This window comes from Podarcis vaucheri (assembly GCF_965113315.1).
Source record: "Podarcis vaucheri genome assembly, chromosome: 16".
In the NCBI taxonomy this organism is placed as follows: domain Eukaryota; kingdom Metazoa; phylum Chordata; class Lepidosauria; order Squamata; family Lacertidae; genus Podarcis; species Podarcis vaucheri.
Window position 1 is genome coordinate 26,047,613 of NC_138754.1, and position 16,500 is coordinate 26,064,112.

General features: G+C 48.0%; 1 long non-coding RNA gene across 2 annotated transcripts in view; it reads left to right on the plus strand.

Annotated features, from left to right (window-relative positions):
- LOC309521195 overlaps nt 1-16,500 on the plus strand; it is a 100,881-nt gene that overhangs the window by 558 nt on the left and 83,823 nt on the right. Inside the window, exons 1-3 of one of the 2 annotated variants that reach the window (XR_014214551.1) lie at nt 1-232; nt 1,566-1,662; nt 10,212-10,273. The exon at nt 1-232 is cut by the window's left edge and continues 556 nt beyond it. This is a non-coding gene — a long non-coding RNA (uncharacterized lncRNA). Of the gene's footprint in view, nt 233-1,565; nt 1,663-10,211; nt 10,274-16,500 lie in introns of those variants that run through there. The other variant, XR_014214550.1, reaches the window with a different exon arrangement.

Sequence of the window (16,500 nt, forward strand, 5' to 3'; positions counted from 1 at the left end):
CGGGGGAAATGGAGCCAGATTCCTGCTAGGCCTTTTCTATTCATCCCCTCCTTGACTCTTGTCTTCCCCCTGTTGGGAGCATAAGACTCAGGACACAGACTGCATTTGCAGGCCACCACTGGTGCCAAGGCAATTCTCGGAAGGACACGGCAATAAAGAGGAAGAAAGGAAAATATATCATTTGCTCCAGAGTTCCTTCGAAGCCGGGCTCCTGCGCACCTCATTTGGCAAGGTGAGAATCTCCCAAATCCTCATCTGGTCTTTGCTAGCAGCAAAGAATAAAAGTGTGGGGCTTTGCTTTAATAGAGTTTTGTGTTTATGGGATGAGATCAGCCAGGAGCTGTGCCCGGGAATAAATAAGTCCCCAAGACACAAAAGTCAGCAGCGAGGAAGAAAAATCTGCTCTGGGTGGGGAAGGAATGAGGGAGAGGTGATTCTGTGATAACCTGAAAGTTATCTGCTGAGAAGGAGGCCAACTGTGCTTAAGGGGTTCCAGAACCTACATAGGTTTTCGGGGAATAAACGCACAGAGCAATCATTGCAGTGGATTTTCAGAGACGTAAAATGGAGCCATCTCCCATTATTGATGCTAAAACAGGGGTGAAGATTCAGAGGCCTGAGGGCCCTTGAGAAGTTTCCCAGGCTTCTCATCAGCCAACCATCCCTCCCCTTTACCCTCTCCTTGAGTGTTTAGTGCTGGCTTGAATGTGCTTGCCTGGTTGGAGGAGAGAGAGGGGAGAGGGGTTTGTGAGTGTAAAAATGTACAAAAGTAAAATATATACCCAATACTCTACCCCAGAGGTTTCCAAATGTCAGGGACTGGGCAGAGGAGGAATGGTGGAGACCGCCTCCCCAGCCTGACCCTTCCAGAAAAGAAGGAGCCAGTTCAGAATTACAACGGGGTTGAGGGAGGTCACAGCTCAGAGGCAGTTGAGGGGGAAAGCTGGGAAATAATGGGAGAGGAGGAGGAAGAAGAAGCACCAGAGGGGTGTCAGCTGACGGACACAGTGTCTTTAGAAAGCATTCCAGACCCCCCTTCTCCCAGAACTCGGTGAGCCTTGAAAGTAGTAGAGCAAAGGGCTCAGAAGCAAAGTGCCCTCAGTGCCACCCGTAGGGGACAAGGTGACGAATGAGGAAGTGAGAGAAAAGGGAGCGGAGAGTCACTCAGGACAAAGCCATTATTCCAAGAAGCTGCATTCTCAAGCCTCTCTCTGTGAATATTGAATAAAAAGCATATGGTAAGGACTTTTCCTTGTCATATCCATTCCTGGCAACCTGCCGTGGGGGTTGGTTCCTCTGCCACCTGACACCAAATTTATTTGATGTACTCCCCCTTTTCGGGGGGGGACACCACTAAGCACCACCCCACCCCCAGAAATCTACCTTCTTTAAGCGAACAAACCAAAAGATGCAGTGACAAATTTGCATTCTTTTATGTACCTATATTTCTACCTACATCCTGCAACATGGTAAAGAAAATGTGGTTGTAAATATGACACCTTGGAGCTTGAAATTGTAAAATTATTTATTGAAGTAAACCACAGTCACATTCACATTACACACAGGGTTTGCCCAAGCACAGGAAAACAACCTCGCCTCCAGCATGACTGCCAGATCCCAGGAAGACATTGTCACTGTCCTGCAATGGCACGCAACCTGCTGGTAAGCGTCATTACACAACAGATGAAACATGTATAAATGGTTTTTCAAATTTTTCTCCTCTTCTTTCTTTATGCTTCCACTGCCCCCTTATTTTTATTCAATGCCCCTCAATTGCACCTGAGGCTACCGCTGCCCTCCTGGATCATTCCAGCGCCTCCCGGGGGGTGGTATTGCTCACTTTGGGAAACACCACTCTACCCACTCTTTTCCAATTATGGAATGTGGCCCCTGGAATGTTGCTCAGAAGGGAAGGCAGCTACTATACTGAGTTCAAGACATACCATACTCCACTCGACCCTCCTTGGATAATGAGCCCAAAGCAGCAGAGGTTATAAATTCAAGGCTTATTTAAGCACCACAGACAGCTCTTTCCAGAGGGCAGAGCCTACAGCACAACAGGTCTTACCTGATCAGACATGTCCAGCTCTCTATAACAGCAGCATCTTCCCTGTGTTGTCTAAGAAGGAACCAGCCAGGCCTGATTGAATGGGGAGCTCTCCAAGGTGCTGAAATGATTTCCTGAAACTATGAGTCTGGGGTAGGAAACCTGTGGTCCTCCAGATGTTACTGTACTACAACTCCTCTGATCATTGGCTGCACTGACTAGGCTGGAGTCCACCAACATCTGGACAACCACAGGTTCAAGCTATAGTGTGGTGATACCTGACTTGGAATTACCTAGTGACCCCTTCTAGCTTCCAGCTGTCCCTAAGGAAAGTGCTGGGCACGTTGTGAAATATTTTTTAACTCTGACCTTTTTTTGGTGTCTATATTTATGCTGCATGGGGGAGGTTTTTGTGGGGTCCCTGAAGCAGCTCAAAGCAGTATGGAACAAAATCAATAAAAAGTTTGAAAACAAACGATTTACTTTAAAAAGATAAAAGGCAGGTACCATAAGAGCAAAAGAGAGAAGCGCCTGCTCCATCTGGCCAATGGCCCATCTAACCCAGCTTCCTGCTGTCACAGTGACCACCCAGATCACTCAGACCTTCAGGCAGGAACCAAGCCGAAGACCCCTCTCCCCTCCTGCAGTTTCCAGCAACTGGTATTTAGAAGCATTACTGTCTTCGACCATGGAGGCAAAGCATAGCCACTCTGGCTAGTAGCCATCAATAGCCCTCTCTTCCATGAATTTGACTATTCCTTATTTGAAAGCCATCTGCGTGGGTGGCTATCTCTGCCTCCTGTGGGAGGAAGTTGCCTACCATGGACTACAATGGTACCTCAGGTTACAGGCGCTTCAGGTTACAGACGCTTCAGATTACAGACTTCCCTAACCCAGAAATAGTACCTCGGGTTAAGAACTTTGCTTCAGGATAAGAACAGAAATCGTGTGGCGGCAGTGGGAGGCCCCATTAGCTAAAGTGGTAACTCAGGTTAAGAACAGTTTCAGGTTAAGAATGGACCTCTGGAACAAAATAAGTTCTTAACCTGAGGTACCACTGTTGCGTACTTCCTTTTATCTTGCCCTAATCTTCCTGCATTCAGTGCGTGGATGACCACGAGCTCAAGTGTCACCAGAGAGGGACACAAACATTTATCAATCCACAGGCATCAGGAGCAAATAGCCAGGGATCCCCTCTGAAGCTCTGGAAGGGGGTCAGATGCAACTACAGTGGTACCTTGGGTTACAGACGCTTCAGGTTACATACGCTTCAGGTTACAGACTCCGCTAACCCAGAAATATTACCTCAGGTTAAGAACTTTGCTTCAGGATGAGAACAGAAATCATGCAGCGGCGGCGTGGTGGCCCCATTAGCTAAAGTGGTGCTTCAGGTTAAGAACAGTTTCAGGTTAAGAAGAGACCTCCGGAATGAATTAAGTGCTTAACCCAAGGTACCACTGTATCAGGGAATTTCCGTCAAATCCGCCTCCCCATCATTTTAGTCCTCTCCTTAAGGAGGAACCTTCATCAAGTCAGCCCTGGTGCCAAGGGAGGCATAAATAGGATCGCTATCTCCCCCTCATTCATAAAAGACTGGAATCCCTGCCTGTTAACAAGTGCTGTGTAATGAAGGGCAAGCAATGGTGACCTCTTGGAGACTAAATGAGGCCCACTTAGCATCCGCATCACTCCCTGGACGTCCATTCGGATTCTCTATTACCGAACTGACTAGGCCTGACACAGGCTCCTCCATTCCACTTCCTATCCAGAGATCGCATGAGTAGCTTAAGAGCTGAGTTTACCCTTGGAAAGAGTGTTTGCTTATTATCAACAAAGCGCAGCGCTCGAGGTTGCAAATCCCATTTGGGCCACGGGGGCCATAACAAGGCCGAGTTTAAAAGCGGGCCTTTAAGCAGTTTAAAAGCGAGAGAAAATGTAGCTGTGCAAAGCTGATTGAGACTGGCGTCCCATTTAAAGTGGATCGCCAGCCAATCCCAACATCAGCCAAGGGGTTCCTGGCCTGGTGGCAGACCGGGCCTGGTCAGCAGCCAATTCACTTTAAATGTGGCAGCGGCCACAGGGAGCCTGAACACAAATAAGGCTTTTAGAAAAATGCTCAGAAGTGCCGCTGTTAAATCAAGCCTTCTACAAATGCAGAGGCTTAATCAAGCTAGCCATGTTCTCTTCATGCAATGGTGAGGAACCTCCAGCCCAGGGGCCAAATGCAGCCCCCAGGCCTCTCAATCTGGCCCTTGTGATTTCCCCCAGGCCATGCCCCCCACCAGCCTTCCATTCCCAGACCCTCCAAGTGTACCTATTTTCCAGGGACAGTCCTAGATTTACAGAAGCCATCCCAGTTTCTGACATGATCCTGGAGTATTCTGCTTTCCCTTAGGATGTCCCTGTTTTCACTGGAGAGAGGTTGGAGGATATGTTGCACCTTACTCCCCCCTTTTTTTGCCTTAAATGTTTTTGCCCCTCTGAAAGTCACCAATCTAGATGGCTTTAAAAGAGGTTCTGACAAATGCATGAAGGACTATAGATGGCTCATAGCCATGGTGGTTACTCTCTGCCTCCACAGTTGGAGGCAACATTGCCCTGGGGTACCAGCTGCTGAAAACCACAGGAGGGGAGAGGGCGCTTGTGCTCAAATCCTGCTTGCATGTTTCCCACAGGTAGTGGGCATCTGATTGGCCACGGTGAGAACAGGATGCTGGGCTAGAGGGTCTCCCTTTGGCCTGATTTAGCAGACTCCTATTGTGTTCTTAGGTGCTGCTGTTCTCCTATTGTGTGTCAGGCTTCGGGGAACCCAATCCCTCCCACAGTGGCAGCCAAGGAGCAGACAAACAAGAAGAGCTCTTACCGAGTCTTTTATTCAGTATTCACACAGAGAGAGAACATAGAAATGCCGTCTCTCTTAGATAAATGGCGTTGCTCTGTGTAAAGTCCCACCCCCTCCATCTCTCCTATTATACGTCATCCCTGCATCAGCTGATCTGTGTTTTCTGCCTCTGAGTTTCTGTTCTACTACTCTCAATGCATGCCGGGTCCTGGGAAAGGGGGGTGGGTCAGGAATGCTTTCTAAAGATGCTGAGTCTGTCAGCTGTCTCTCCTCCTGTGTTTCTTCTTCCTGCTGTTCCTCTCCCAATATTTCCCAGCTTCTGCCCTCTGCAGCTTCCGAACTATGACCTTCTGCAAACCACTTTTGTAAATCTATACTGTCCTCCTCTTCTCGAGAGGGTTCAGGAAAAGGGGGGGGGGCGGTCCACACCATTCGTCCTAAGTCCAGTCCCTGACATTGTGTTATTATGTTCTCACCTGTAGTCCGAGGTGGTGTGCCTCTGAATTCCTGTTGCTGGGAATCAGAAGCAGGGAGAATGCTGCTGCTAAACTCAAGCCCTGTTTGTGGGCCTCCTGTTGTGGCATCTGGAGTCTGGACCAAATCAGCTTTTGGCTTGATCCAACCACTGACCTCTTCTTCTTTTTAAAATTGTTTTTTATTGAAGGTTTTCTTAGGTTACAAAAATACACGCATCGTCTCTATTTTCAGATCATAAAGTCCTTTCTACAGATCAGTTATATTCAATGTAAGACTTTAAGGTTGTATACAGTATAGGGTTGGGGGAGAAGAGAGTAGGGGGGTAGTAAACTTTCATTCTTTTCATTCTTTCATAGTGTATGTGTGACGCTTTTGTGTCAGCATCATGTGGGTCAGTTCTCTTTCTACTCATTTATTAGCTTTCATTGGCAGTGAGAGAGGTTGAGGGGGTCCAGGGCATGGGTGGCTGCCTTCAACTGACTGCACTGAGCTTTGTTTATGTGTGTGAGGGGTTGTCGGGTCAAGATAGCCATATTTATTCGTATGCCATTGGTGGGTTCTCATTGTTGTCTTGTGGGGCTGTATGTATAATAAAGAGGAGCCACACTGGGGTGAAGGCATCCTCTTTTATTTGTCCCTATCTTAGTTTCTGTTTATTGCTTAGCTTTTCTAGTCAGGACATTTCCCATACAATTTGGTACCAGTGGTCCATGTTCACGCCTGAAAGGTCTTCCCAGTGTCTGGCTATGATGCTACCACTGGGCTCTTCTCATGTTCTGAACCTACTGTATTTTTTGCCCCATAAGAGAGACACACTTTTTTCTTCCTAAAAAGTAAGGGGAAATGTCTGTGTGTCTTATGGAGCAAATGTGTGGTCCCTGGAGCCGAATTGCCCGGGGCAAAAAGCTGATCATGCTTTTAAAAAAAATAAAAAAGAGGTTGTTTGCTGATCGGGGAGAGAGATAAGGGATGCTAGAGATAAAGGAGGCTGCCTGGGAGTGGGGAGTTAAAGACAGCAAACTTACAAAGCGGGGAAACAGGAAGACTAAAGCAAAAAAGAGACAAATTAGAAGAAAAGGAGGAGCAAAAAACTGCTCCAGCTAAGGAAAAGACACTAAGGCAAACAAGAGGGAAGGGAGTGTTGAAAGGAAACGGCTGATCGGTGGGATCGAAAGAGAGATAAGGGACGCTAGCGGAGGCTGCCTGGGAGGGGGGGAGGTAAAAGCCCATGGATCTTCAGGATTTTTACATTGGGTCACCCCAAATTCACCATCAGATCACATAGCATGTCCATGGCTACAGCCTGCACCAAAAAAATCACGCACCCACTGTTGCATGGGGCCACAATGGTGCAAAAATGCCTGGTGCTGAAAGGGGTTTAAGATTTGCCTCTTTTCATTCCTTCCTCTGCCCCATGGCAAAAATCTCTCACACTGTTCCTTGTTCTTTCCAGATGTTCTTATTTCAAAGCATCCAGGAATCCCAGTGCTCCAGATTGTGAAATCTAGGAGCGCCTGATTTCTTTGAGATGACTGACATAGATGCGGGGGCAGGAATGGTGGTGGATGCCTCTCCTTCCAGATATGCAAACACCTGGATGGGCTCCCTGCCCATTTCCAAGGAGCCTGCCTGATGGTTTCCTCTTTGCTTTGCTTTGCTTTCTATCCATGAAACCAGCTGGCACCTTGTTTTTCCTGTTAATGAGCCTGCACTGGAGGAGGGGGAAAGGGACTTGATCCCTACCAGGTTTTCAAGTCCTCCCCCCACACACCTCCATTTCTCAAGTAGAGCTGAACTCCTTCTTTGTCCTTGCCTCAGCTTCTAAATCTGGAAATGACTGAAGCTGCAAAGCACTCCCGAAATAAATCTTGTCAAAATCCAAGCTCCGACACCCTCTCCCCACCACTACCCCACACCAGAGGGTGAGATTTCTCACACCCAAACCAAGACTCAATGTATTAAAAGACAGGTAAGGGTATTCGAGGCTGCCTCAAAACCCCATCCTTTGATCCACGAGCCCTAGATTTGTTTGGGAGCTGACTCCAGTGACTCATGGAGACATACATCATCTGCAAAAGGGAGCAGGTGGCGCTGTGGTCTAAACCACTGAGCCTCTTGGGTTTGCTGATTGGAAGGTTGGCGGTTCAAATCCCCGCAACAGGTTGAGCTCCCATTGCTCTGTCCCAGCTTCTGCCAACTGAGCAGTTCAAAAGCATACCAGCGCAAGTAGATTAATAGGTACCACTGCAGCGGGAAGGTAAATGGCGTTTCCGTGCACTCTGGTTTCTGTCATGGTGTTCTGTTTCACCAGAAGTGGGTTAGTCATGCAGGCCACATGACCTGGAAAGCTGTCTGTGAACAAACACTGGCTCCCTCGGTCTGAAAGCAAGATGAGCGCCACACCCCATAGTAGCCTTTGACAGGACTTAACCATCCAGGGGTCCTTTACCTTTGCCTTACATATGCTACATCCTGTGTATCAGGGTAGAGAACCCTTTTCTGCCTGAGGGCTATATCCCCTTGGGTTGGGGGCACATAGCTGCAGTGGTGGACAGGGCCAGTGGCAAAGTGGCCAGAGCAAGTAATGTGAATTGTACCTTTCTATAATAAGCCAGTTTCTACACACACTCTCACACACATCCGTCTCTGTCCTCCATCCAGACAAGCAAGAGGCAGGAACAGAGTTTAAAGGTGCATTCCACCCAGGCAAAAAACATTCAAGGAAGGTGTGAATCAGGACCAGCAACGGGTGTGGGCCAGGGAGAGAGGGTCTGGCCTTGCAAAATTTCTGCAGTCCAGATAGAGAATCCTGGAGGGCCACATTTGACTCCAGGACTGAGATCCTGTACTCTTGCTGTATGTCCGCTTAGGTGTGGTGTTCTGCAGACCAGTGTCCCCTTGCCTGTATTAGAATTCCTGATCCATGATTGCAGTCATGGGATTTTTGCCTATCACATGACGGTATATGTTTTGACTCCACAGAGTGGGAAGTGACAGAGACAGGGTGTTTGTGTTACTGTGTTCCGTGAAGTGGGACTATTGTCTTTTGTTCTTTTTCTCTTTGCTGTCTGATGCTAGAGAGAAAGGGAGCCATGTTGCAGTGCTCCGTGTGTGTTTATATATAAATAAAGTAGATTAGCCAAAATGCTGAGTTGCTGAGGTCTGTTACACAACTGCGCAAACTCTGCAGATCCCTAAGTGTGCCAGTATTGGTTGGCATCGGTAGCTGTGATGTTCGGGCTGAAGAAAGCTTATGAAGCTCCCAAACAATTGACCAGAAGGGAGGGAACATGCCAGTTGGCTGAACTCCTGACAGCCCGGCCCCGGTGCAGTCCAACAGTGGATGGCTGCTTGCAAGAGTTTCTGGTTGTCAGGGAGCCAAACAGTCCTCTTCGCTGTCCTCATAGCAATCATCACAGCTTTTGGCGGTTTAGGCCGTGGGTAAGCCTTAGCTTTCCTTGGAGGGCAGGTTGTAGCCTCTGCCCCTCAAAAGGTAACGAGTATCCCATTAAGAGATCCAGGAGGAGATGTTTCTGTCTGGATGCCCAGGCAGGGACTAAGGCCATAGCACTTCTCAAGGTGCCAATCCTGCAGAGCCGTTAGGTCATAGGACCTCCTCACTTCAGGGTTGACCAGAAAAGAAATGCTTCCAGCCGTCAGGGTGAATATCGATGGTTATACCCAATGCTCATGCCAAACCTCTAACATCTGTAATAAATAAAGTTGTGGCCTTATTTGAGCCAAAGTATTTTGTCCTGTCTGTTTCTTCCCCATAAAGGCAGGGCAGCAGGATGCAACGCCTGGGCATGCAAATGCTTAGCTGCAGGCATCTCCTCCCCAGCCCTGCCTATGCTGAAAATAAAGTCTCAACTACCTCATTAGGGAGGAGTGTCAAATGAATTGTCGTCATTACTTGTAGAGCACCTACGATCTAACTGCTGTCCCTGTTATAAAGCAGGAGTAGTCTGAGGATAAATGCCAGGTGTTTTGGATTGCAACTCCCATCGGCCCCAGCCAGCATGGTCCATGATCATAGCTGATGGGAGTTGTAGTCCAAAATATCTGGAAAGTACAAGGTTAGCTACTACTCCTGCCTCTGCTCATGTTGCTTGCCAATCTTACAAAGTGAAGTGTGAAGACTCCCCTCCCCTTACAATTAATATTATATAGTAAGCTAAGGCAGTCCTCATGGGACGCAGGTGGCGCTGTGGTCTAAACCACAGAGCCTAGGGCTTGCTGATCAGAAGGTCGTGGTTCGAATCCTCGCAACGGGGTGAGCTCTCGTTGTTTGGTCCCAGCTCCTGCCCACCTAGCAGTTCGAAAGCACATCAAGTGCAAGTAGATAAATAGGTAGCACTCCGGCGGGAAGGTAAATGGCATTTCTGTGTGCTGCTCTGGTTCGCCAGAAGCAGCTTAGTCATGCTGGTCACATGACCCGGAAAAACTATTTGCGGACAAACGTTGGCTCCCTCGGCTTGTAAAGCGAGATGAACGCGCAACCCCAGTGTCATCTGTGACTGGACCTAATGGTCAGGGGTACTTTTACCTTTTAAGGCAGTCCTCAGCTCACAATCTAATAGACATGATACAAAAGCGTAAAGGCCAACTGAGGGGGTTAAGTTGCTCTCCCCCTTGACATGATGATCTTCTTAGGATACAGGGAGTGCAGCCTCCCAGCAACCTTAAGTTGCCTGCTTCTCTCTTAGCCTGACCTAGGTATGCTGGAGATTGAACCGGGGCAGACTCCCTTCTCAATATAAGCAGCCACCTTATGCCAAGTCAGCCCACTGGTCCATTGAGCTCAGTGTGGCCTACACTGACTGGCAGCACTTTCTGGTGTTTCAGGCAGGAGACTCTCCCTCCCCCAACACACCTGGAGATGCTGGGAATGTTGTGCACGGCAGATGTTATGGTCCATTATTTTGACTGGCAGTCTCCGGAGAGAATCCTTTTGAACAGAAACAGAGAGCGCGAGAAGTCTCTAGAGGAAAAATGACTGGCAGCATCTCTCCAGGGTTTCGCAGAAAGGAGACATTCCCAGACCCACCTAGGATTGAAGCTGGGATTTTCTCTACCAAAAGTCCATCCATTTTGTACACTACCTGTGAGGGCTTAGAGCAGCCTAGTGGCATGTATAGGTATGCATATATAGTTGGCCACAGTTTGTAAAGTTAAAAAGGTAATGAAAACAAATTTAAGAAAGAAACCACAAAAAACGGATCCTATGAAACAGCAATGCTGAAGCTCAATCATGAACCGGATATGCGGTGATTTGGGGGTACCAAGGAGGAGGGTGGCTGCTTTTTCACCTGGGCTTTGATCAGCATCTAAGCTGAGTCACAGTATGGAGGGGAGGGGGAGGAAGGAAGGAGGGCGTTTTTCCCCTGAAAGGGCAGTGACAAAAGAGATCCTGGGAAGGCTTCATCGATACTATTCTCCTTTGAGCTTTTTATTATTTTGCTCAAAAGGCCCTTTCTTCTGAGTACAGAGAGAAAGCCCTTGTGGCAGTGGGGAGAAAGTACGGGAGGGGCAGTAGAGAGAGAGAAAGGAAGAAGGAAATGGAAAACGTCCAGGCCCATCCTCCACATTAGCAAAAAGTCCAAAAGGGATGGATGCCAGTACTAAAGATAACAGCATCCTCATTCTCGGTATGTGACCCCTGGAGTGAAACTGGGCAGCCTCTAATGGCTGGCACCACACTAGAGTTCTGTGACCTTGAAAGGAAGCATTTAACCAGGGCTCACAATCTAATGGGCACCTCTCTGGCCTTAATTGCTTAATTAATACTCTGGGCACAGGCGTTTGGAAGCCGGCAGGTGTGGTGGGGGGAGTCACGCTGCCCGAGCGATGCTCCCGCGCATTAGCATTCAACTTGGCTCTCCGCGGCAAGGGAAGAGCGAAGAGGGGTGCCAAAGGAATGCAATTAGTGGGACATTTGGCCAAATGTTGCTTTTGCATGGAAGCGCCCAACGCCGTCCCGAAAGCGGGGTGCAGCCAAGCGTGCCAGCCTGGCACAGGCCCCGGGCTGGCAAGGTGTCCGTGCCAGCCATTGTGGACGGAGCAACAAGATACTCCGGCTGAGTGCGACACCACCACCTCTCCCCTCATCCCCTTCTGGACCCATTTGCTGCTGCTGTACAGCTTCACTGCTGCCTGGAGGTACTCTTGATGGATGGATAGAGGTTGGGGAGGAGAGGACACCTGCCCCCTTGCCCTCCTCATCTCTGGATCACCTCCCAGTTGGGTCCGTTGAGCCCCAGAATGGGTACCAGCATGGAGTTGTTTGCTTGGAGAGCAAAGAGGAAGCCATCAATCCTAACTACCAGGCTAAGGAAGGACATGCCATTGGCTCGCAATGAAATTGGCCCAGCCACGGCAGCGGGAAGCTGTGTTTGCAAGCCTCGGAAACAAGGGTGGCTGCTAGCCATGATGACTAGGCTCTGCCTCCATGTTTGTCAGAGGCAGGAATGCTTCTGAATTCCAGTGGATGGGAATTGCAGGTGGGCAAGAGTGCTATTGAGCTCAGGTTCTGCTTGCTGGTTTCCAATTGGGGCATCTGGTTGGCCACTGTGAGAACAGGATTCTGGACTAGATGGACCATTGGCTGGATCCAGCAGGTTCTTGTTACATTGTAATGGGAGGACATCTGCCAGTATTTCCTTTTAAAAAAATATTTATTTGGTTTTTCAAATTAAAAATTTACAGCGATATATCAAACATAAAAACAAGATTCCAATGAATCTCCTGGACTTCCATCCTCACCTTTGTGGGTCCTATTATTAATCATTTCCTCACACATCTTTTATGGTAATCCAAATCCTTTACATCTCCATTGTGTCCAGAATTCAGCCTTAAACTACAGGTGATATTCCAATCCTACTAACGATTTTAACTGTTTACAATGGTCTTGAAGATAAGTTATAAATTTTCCCCATCTGCCAATTTTTCCAGGTAGGGCTGAGAGAGGATCCTGATCTGACATCCAAGAAAACCACTGCTAGTAGTAAACAATATAGAACTGGATGGACCAGTGATCTGATGAATACCAGTTGCAAAAAGCCACAGGTGGGGAGTTCTTCTGCTTGGGTCCTGATTACAGGTTTCCCACAGTCATCAGGTTGGTCACTGTGAGAACAGGACTCATCTTCCTTCTTACGAGGACAGGGTGCACTGCCTGAAGCCTTCGGATTTTTGCAAGTCCAAACTGGGGAGACTCTTAAGGATCGTATCTTGCAAAGGCACAAATGAAGCTACCATTGATCCATCTAGATGGGGATTGTCTAAACCAGGTATGGGGAAGCTTTAGACAAATACATGGAGGAGAAGGCTATCAATTGCTACTAGTCATGAACTCTGTGTGCCACCTCCACTGTCAGAGGCAGTGATGCTTATGAATACCAGCTGCTGGCAGCCACAGGAGGGGAGGGTGCTGTTCTGCTTGGGTCCTACTTGAGGGTTTGCACAGGCATCTGGTTGGCCACCATGAGATCAGGATGCTGGACTAGATGGGCCTCCTTTGCCCTGACCCAGTAGGCTCTACGTGAGTGTGTGTGTGTGTGTGTGTGTGTGTGTGTGTGTGTTTACCCTCTGGATGTTGCTGAACTCCAACTCCCATCAGCCCAAGCAAGTGTAGCCAATGACCAGGGATGATGCAAGCTGTAGGTCACCAACATCTGGAGAACCAAAGGTTCCACACAACTGATCTATGCTGGCTGACAGTGGCTCTGCAAGGTTTCAGGCAGGGGACCTCCCCTGTCAGCCCTCCCTGGATTGAACCTGGGACCTTCTACATGCAAATAGATCCCAGACCATGGAGACCCTGAACATAAGGAATTTGGAAGATACTCTAAAGCTACTTCAGATGAGGCCATGCCACTGTATAACTTCAAATAATAGACTCTCAGCCTTCAGAATAGCTTTCTGCAGTTATCCAGCAGCACATGAGGCAGTATAGTGTAGTTGTTAGAGTGTCGGTCTAGGACCTGGGAGACCAGCATTCAAATCCCCAGTCAGCTGTGAAGCTTACTGGGTGGGCCAGTCACTGACTCTCAGCCTATCCTACCTCACAGGGTTGTTGTGGGGTTGAAATGAGGAGGAGGAGAACCACATACACTCCTTGGAGAGAAAATTGGGATATAAATGCAATAAATAAATATTATTTGTGATGCCATTCCAATCACTGAGCTATTCAATCCTGGGTGGGACTAACTGGATTTATTAAAAGGGGAAAATATGGCTGGATATTTGTCCAATCTTTTTTAGGGATTTCCCAACCCAGCCAAAATGTCCAGTTTTCCCACCCTCAGAAAAGGAACTAGTTCTTAATCAATGCAACCCAAGTCCAAGTATTCCTCCCACATGCATTCTGGGAGATATGCAGATAACTCAGGTAGCTTTTGTGGCCCCATTGGCTGATTGCAAAGAAGGAAGAGAGGGGGAGAATAGGTCAATCCATGCCCGAATGAGGCTCTCGGCAGGCATCGCCTTGCAGCAGCCAAGTTGCTGTCTGTCTCCTTTTGAAATGTCTAGGAGCGATTTTGGCTCTCGCTAAGTAAACTGGGTCTTGTTCCCACTCCTGGCAGAGAAGCAGCAGCTGCAGCTGCTGTTGAGGAAGGAAACTGCTTCAGACAATGAATAATGGGCTCTGTTTTTCTGGAAAACCTGAAAGTGGAGACTGCCAATCTCAGCAATCTCCGGTAGCTTCCGGAGAAAGGGGAACCCAGGGCTATTTTTTCCACCCTTGTTTCAAAGTGCCTGAAACAGAGTTGCTCTGCGTAGTGATACCTTTCCAAGGTTTCTTAAAAGGTGCAGCTTAGAGAGGTGGTCTAAGACTAGCTGGAAGGAAGCAGCGGAAGCTACCATGTGCTCAATCAGTGGTCCATCTAGCCCAGTGCTGTCTACACTGACTGGCAGCAGCTTGCCAGTGTTTCAGGCAGGACTCTTCCAGCCCTACTTAGAGATGCCAGGGGTTGAATCTGGGAGCTAAGATTCTAGAACTCATGGTTCTAAATAGATGATTTAAATGAGGAGCTACTATATACCACGTCTGACTGTTGGACAATTTAGCTGAGTATTGTCCACAATGACTGGCAGCAGCTCTCCAGGGTTTGAGGCAGGAGTTTCTACCTGGAGAAGCTTGGACACAGTTGCCCAAGTGGGGTCTGACCAAGGCAGAAGAGGTTCTATGACTTCGACTTCCCTTGATCTAGGATACCTCTGTTGATGCAGCCTAGAATAGCATTAGTCGTTTTTGTTTGTTTGTTTGTTTGTTTGTTTGTTTTTGCTGCTAACTCATGTTAAGCCTGTGGTCTGCTAAGACCCCCTAGATCCTTTTCACAGGCCCTGATGTCAAGCCAAGTGTCCCCCACCCTATATTTTTGCATCTGATTACTCCTGTCTATTCCAAGTAATCCCTAGTTCATTAAAACCTACACTTCCTTTGTCCCTTCAACTAGGCTGCCCAACTTTCTCAGTGGCAGCCCCTAAATGGTAAGAACCCCTCCCCACAGAAGTGTGTCTGACATCATCACTGCATGGCTTTCATCACATTTATTTGTCTATTGCATTATGTCCCACCTGTTCTCCAAGGAGCTCAACAGTGGTGCACAGTGAAATTTTTGTAGGGGAACAGGGCCAGAGGACATCACACATGTGGCATCCTGACATCACACTCATGAACATTGTGCCTCCCTCACTAAGCTGGGCATTGTGGGAATCTTGTAGATACATTGATTTAATGTAGATACATTGATTTAATGTTGTAGATACATTGATGTTGTAGATATATTGATTTAATAGGATCCTTCCTCACTCACGCTTCAGCAGCAGAGTGACATTCCCCAATATATAGCAGGAAGCTAGTTGTTAGATTCATTTGAATCTCTTTACGTAAGCAATCCAATCTGGCTTTGTTCAAATTGGGTTTTGTTCCTGGCCAGCCCCCTTTTTATCTCTCCTAAAAAGAATAAAGACACAAGAAGCTTCTTTTAAAAGTAACAAGAAGTTTACTCACATTCAGTTCACAGTTGGATCCCTGAAGGCAGGCTTTAGCTTGCAGTTACAGATACAGTGTGGCTTACATCCTTGTAAGGATGGGCCCATGTGCTGCTGGCAGAGAGCCAGCAGTGCAGTCCAAGAGAAGAAAAGGCATCAAGAGAGGGAAGGTGGCTGTGTGACTGGACCTTTTGTGGGATCTGCAAGGGTCACGTCTACCTACCTGGTCACATGCAGGCGGAGGATGCTCCAGACCAGGTGTAACAGGAAGTTCAACTGGCTGGATCAACATCCCCCTGTCTGTGTCCACTCTAGGCAAACAGGAAGTGTTGCACTTGACTGCTTATGTTACATCCCACAGGGAGAAGCTTCCCGGGCTATGGGAAGGAAGTGCCAGGCCTCTGACAGAATGCTGGAGCCCTCCTGCCTCCTTCATAGAATCATAGAATCATAGAATCATAGAGTTGGAAGAGACCACAAGGGCCATCGAGTCCAACCCCCTGCCAAGCAGGAAACACCATCAGAGCACTCCTGACATATGGTTGTCAAGCCTCTGCTTAAAGACCTCCAAAGTAGGAGACTCCACCACACTCCTTGGCAGCAAATTCCACTGTCGAACAGCTCTTACTGTCAGGAAGTTCTTCCGAATGTTTAGGTGGAATCTTCTTTCTTGTAGTTTGGATCCATTGCTCCGTGTCCGCTTCTCTGGAGCAGCAGAAAACAACCTTTCTCCCTCCTCTATGTGACATCCTTTTATATATTTGAACATGGCTATCATATCACCCCTTAACCTCCTCTTCTCCAGGCTAAACATGCCCAGCTCCCTTAGCCGTTCCTCATAAGGCATCGTTTCCAGGCCTTTGACCATTTTGGTTGCCCTCCTCTGGACACGTTCCAGTTTGTCAGTGTCCTTCTTGAATTGTGGTGCCCAGAACTGGACACAGTACTCCAGGTGTGGTCTGACCAGAGCAGAATACAGTGGCACTATTACTTCCCTTGATCTAGATGCTATACTCCTATTGATGCAGCCCAGAATTGAATTGGCTTTTTTAGCTGCCGCGTCACACTGTTGGCTCATGTCAAGTTTGTGGTCAACCAAGACTCCTAGATCCTTTTCACATGTACTGCTCTCAAGCCAGGT